Below are 5,638 nucleotides of genomic sequence, written 5' to 3' on the forward strand. Positions count from 1 at the left end.
CAGAGCAGTCTTTGATTCTCTCCCCTACAAGCCAAGCAAAACAAAAATAAGTCCCAAATAGAATGCTGTTACCTGTGTACTAAGAATCCTCTCCAGGGTGGAGTAGACACTTGGTTGCTCTGAGCACCCCTTGGTCCCTGCACATCGCCCCTGGGCATCTGCTTGTCCCTGTGTTCAGCTCCTGACCACCCACTGGAGCACCCCTTGGTCCTCGTACTTTGCCTCTGAGCACCAGCTCGACCCTGTACTCGGCCTGTGTTCAAGGAGCGCTTATCCAGCACCTACAGTGATGGAGCACGTGACCTGAGCATATTACATACACGGACTTGCTGGTATAGAGTCAGGCGGAGCCTTGGGCTAGCTTTGGTGCATCCTGCCTCATTATACCCTAGGTAGCCTATGATCTGTGCCTCCCTTTGCAGTGAGTTCATTCTATTGGCCTTTGTTAATAGGTCAGGGGGTTTTAGAAATTCATGCATACTTATTACCATATGCCATAGGGTTCCTAAGGATGTGGGGTGGGGCACTGACAGAATATCTGGTGTGGACAGAGCACCTAGTGCTTTGTGTCAGGTCTCAGTGGGAATATTTTCTTTCTGGCCTGTGTAATGGGTCCTGTAGTTTCCAGAACACTGTGAGAAACTCGTCAGAAGGCAGCATACCCAATGTCTGTTTCTAACCATTTATCTTTTTTTTTTTCTTTCTTGAAAGAGGCTATTATGTCTTAGCAAAATAGGCAATGGTTTAATGCAAACCCTTTTCCATCTGTCTCTTCCCCCTAACGCTTATAAAAGCTTCTCTTATTTCTTCCGGTGGTGAAGCATTTTTGTCCAACATTCTTACTCCAAGTATCTTTTCTGAAACAAAGCCTGTACCATCCGAAGAGCTCACACACGTGTGAGTGTGAGTATGAAGGAGAAGATCTGGAGAGGAAGTAGTCACTGTCTGGAGCCATTCATTCATCCCCAAACAATGGCAGGACACCATGTCCTACCTCCTTCTGCTTCGTTTCATATGGGAAGCGCACAGAGAAGTGTATCCAACTAAGGACACCTTAACCCTACCCATCGGTCCTGCACTGAGTGTGAAGAGAAGAAAGCTTTCTGCTTTGACTGGTTACAAAGGCTAAAGTTGCCAGAGCGTTCACTGTGTTATGGGCATCACTCTGTGAGATGTGCCTGGAAATAACAAACATGTGTACATATACCTACACACATGACTAATCCTCCCGACAAGCCTATGATGAACTTTATCCCCTCTTGGAGTCACACAGCTAACGGATGTTAGAACATCAGTGGAATGTAGACAGCACTATGGAACACTGTCACCGTGTTTTACAGAGTTAACAAGCTGCAGGAGCTGGCTTCATATCTAGTGTGCTTTGGTGACAGGCTTACAGACATGGGCCCACTATTTCACTGAGGGGAGGATGAAGTTCCATGAAAAATTGGGGTGTATGCTGTACAACCCATTGTGGCCCTGAAGCTTGGCAATGTTACCAGGATGGTATGTTTCTAGGTGCTTGCCTTCTCAGGCATAGCATATGGGTCTCTCCTATTACATGTCTCATTACACGTATGTGCACAGATGATAGCTAGGTACAATGGAGTTCCACCATTATGCCTACCAGAAATGTTAAAACAGAGACATGGCCCGTGTCTAGATTCAGATAAAGATAAAGTGGTTATTGTAAAAAGAGTAGAAGATCAAGGAAAATAATAAATGTACAGTTTGAGGATAAATATCCCTTGTGCTGTTTGTTCATCAGTCTCACGTGCTCTTTGTGTGCAGATCCTACCATGTTAAGCATGTGAGGGATGCCTGCCACGGGTATATGTGGAGATAGTCTCATGTAGAGTCTGGCTGTGAACCCTCGAGTCTACAAACACCTGATGGGCCTGTAGGTACAGTCTGTGGATGGAACCTGGGAGGGGACACTCAGTGTGTCAGGAGAAGCCAACGTGCTGCAACAGTGATTGAATTGGCAGACGGTGGCTGGAACCAGCCCATGCCCAGGGTATCAAAAGTTTTGGACTAAATGCAAATGTCACTTTGTACACAGATAATAATGTGTCTTCAGCAGCCTACAGTAGAAACTCCTGTCTTTTTGTAGAATATATTTTGATTATATTCTCTCCCCTCTCTCAACCCTTTCCTGGTCTTCCCCACCCAACTCCATGATAGTGTATATGTGTGTTCTCTCTCTCTCCCTTAAAACAAAAACCAAGAAAAACAACATCAAACTGAAACGTAAAACTAAAAAAGAAAAAAAGAGATAACCAACAAGACAAAATGCCAAAACAACCAGAGGTGGTGGAGGAGTACAAGGAACAGCATCCTCTAGGCTTCACCTGACTGATCCACACATGGGGGCTCACGGAGACTGTGGTGGCGTGCATGGGGCCTGCACAAGTCCAAGCCATACAGCAGTAGATTTGCTTTATTGTCCTTGTTCGGAAAGCCTTGACTCTTACCCTTTTTTCCAAACTCTGTGAATCTATTCCAGGGGACAAAGGGCATCTCTGGTGCTATGACTTAGGTGTTCAATACTCCCTGATGCGTATGTGCTGATGGCTTGGTTCCAAGCTCGTGCCACTACTGAGGGTTTATTGGTGAATGGAGTAATCTTTTGATGGGTTCAAAGATGAACCATTCTATTGGAGGGTAGGAACTAGCTGAAGAAAGCGGGCCATCGGGGGAAGTTCCTCAACTGTGTACCTGTCTCTGGCCCCTTTCTCTCTGCTTCTTGGCTACCACAAAGTGATGGAAAGGGCCTATGTCTCGCTCCTGCCCGAGGTCATGTCTTCCACACCTCACATTAAAGCAAGTCCGGGGTTGCCTCTGGTGACAGCATTTTATTAGAACAGCAGGAGAGCGGCACACCTGGCTATCGAGTTCCCACTTGTCACAGGCCCACGAGATGGAGCCAAACACCCACAACCCAAAATCTCCAAAGCCAAGGAGCCAAATCAAACCTCTCCCTTCTGTGTTTATTACGGAACAAGGGCAGGTAGCTAACAGGGAAAATGTGTAGGCGGGGGATGTTCCTGTGATGACCCAGCTGTGTGCAAAGCCTTTGAACCACTTTATGGGAAGACTTTGCAAACATTTAGAGAAACATTTAAGGACAGCACTCTGGAGAACCCTGTGCAGACAGCATGCCTAAGAGCCCTGACAAGAACACAGGCCATAAAGATAGCACACCTGAGTCTTCACACAGAAATGGGCTTCTGGGTATTGAACTAAAGTCAGGAAGGCTACATTCTCCTTGCAAAAAAACAAAACCTGTCTACACCATTCCCTGAGACTTGAGTGAGACTAAGTTTAATGGCAATAGGTTGATTCATCTAGGAAGTTCAAGGCAGCTCAGAGTTCAGCAGCATGGATATTACTGGGTGTTCTTTGCCAGGTTTGTAGTGAGAATTAAAACAAAAAACAAATAAACCCCAAAGAGTGGAAAGATGTTTAAAAAACGTAAAATATGAACAAGAAGAAGGGGAAGAAGAAGAAGAAGAAGAAGAAGAAGAAGAAGAAGAAGAAGAAGAAGAAGAAGAAGAAGAAGAAGAAGAAGAAAGAGAGGAGAGAGAGAGAGAGAGAGAGAGAGAGAGAGAGAGAGAGAGAGAAGGAAGAAAGGAAAGAGAAAGAAAGAAAGAAGGAAAGAAAGAAGGAAACAAAGAAAGAAAGACATTTAAAATGGAAGCCAAATAAAGTGTGGTTGCTAGAGAGATTATAGCCATGGAAAAGAAGCCAAGCATTTCACATTGGATGGGAAGATGCTGTGACAATGTCTTGGGAGTGGCTGGGCCACACCGCAGGGGCAAGAGTGGAACCACGGAGTGGAACCTCAGAAACTCCTCCTTCAGGAGACTGGTTTGAGAAAACCCGCTCCTGTCTCTGCTCTCACAGGGGCTACCCAGGGGAATGTCTCTCCACTTCTACCACCAGGCACTTGAACATCATGGAAACTGGGCTCTGCTTAGCTGCTGACGTCATCCACACAATGCTCACCAATACAGACCTGCGGGATGTGAAGTTTCTCCTCCTCAAATCTCAAATCAAGGCTTGAGAGACTGGGAAGCTCAGAGCCTGATTTAAAGAACTTCTAGGAGTGGCAATGAGAAGAGAAATCTTTGGGTAACCCATGATGTGCAATCCATGATGCCGAAAGGAACAGCAAAAACCAGAACCTAGGGGGCGTGGCCTAGGGAATGAGCCTGGGTGTCCTGTGGATTAGATTTGACTGAAATAGAACTGTTTTTTGGATCTTAGCTAGTTGGGAAAGCCACTGGGTCACACTGAGTGAGTTTTCACATTGGTAAAATGGCAAGGCTGGTGTCTTGCTTTGGCTTGTATGGGTCTGACTACTTCTGTGGAGTAGCGGGTGGGAAACAGTCTGGAAAGTGGTGAGATTGTGGGTAGCAGCCTCTTTGTCTCCATTTAATGATTACACTACATACTTTAGAATTGTTTTTTTTTTTTTTTTCCTGTCCTGCTGTAGAAGATTTAGTGTTGAGGGTCTCTGACATCACTTACCAATATCATCTCAGATGAAGAAATCTAATTCAAGAGAGATCCAGGGATTTGGCATGGTGACTCTGAACTCTGGTTCTGCCTCACAGTCTTCTCAAGCACAACTAATGCGTTCTCTGCTAGTGGTTCCACTCAGAACTGAGCTTGGTGACTAACGCCAGGGTTGCCTGTGTTCTGCTGACAGTTGCATAACCCACTGCATCACTGACAGCTTGACTCTGTAGCTCTGGGAATAACCTTTAAGAAGTGATTGCGAACACGCCACCCACCCAAACACAGATTCCCTTAGCCTAATAATCAGGCTTCTAAGTGGTGACATGGGAGAACAGTGAGAAGGCAGCCCATGTGAAATGAGAAACCAGGGCAGAGGAGACTCAGAAGTGACACTGAGTGTCTCATCAGTGACCTGTGGCTATGTTGGGACACTGTATGGTCTGCGACTACATTTGGACGTTTTATATTTTAAAAGGTGCCAAATGTCAAGCCGTTGTCCTGATACTGGTGACGATTTTGAGACTTTTGCAGAAAAGTAGTGCAGGACTAAGACACCACCTTTCTCAGCACTTGAGGCCACACCTACACACACGCCCCAGACTCCCGCTCCCCCATGCACATATGTGACATCACAACCACAGTTTGGGTGCTCCTGTCCTTTGTCGGAAGTTGCACTTCCTACTGTTTTCAGTTCTGTCCAAAATGAGGTTTCCCCCCTGTTGCTGAAATGACTTCATTGTTCTATTCTTGGAGGAGACACAGAAGCTGCCCTGGGGTCAGAGATCGATAAGAGCTGCCTGCTAGCGGCTCTTCAGTTGGGGCATACGTGCATTCATGCCGTCACCAGAACCCGGGAGGCACAGACAGTGTCGGTCCACCACGATGGACACCAGTGATAGACTATTGCGTGTCCTGTTCTTGGAATGATTTTGGCCATCTTTAATTTTGAATATATGAAGGTAGGATTTTTTTTAACCATTATTTTTAACAAGTGTGGTCTTGGCACACAGAGGATGACCAATGAGCAAGGCTCTTGCTCGCCCAGAACCCTAGGTAAGGTGAGGCAGAGACAAGAGGTTGGTAGGAGGAGTTCTGAGGCAGGAGGCTGGTCTGA

This window comes from Micromys minutus (assembly GCF_963924665.1).
Source record: "Micromys minutus genome assembly, chromosome: 1".
NCBI lineage: Eukaryota > Metazoa > Chordata > Mammalia > Rodentia > Muridae > Micromys > Micromys minutus.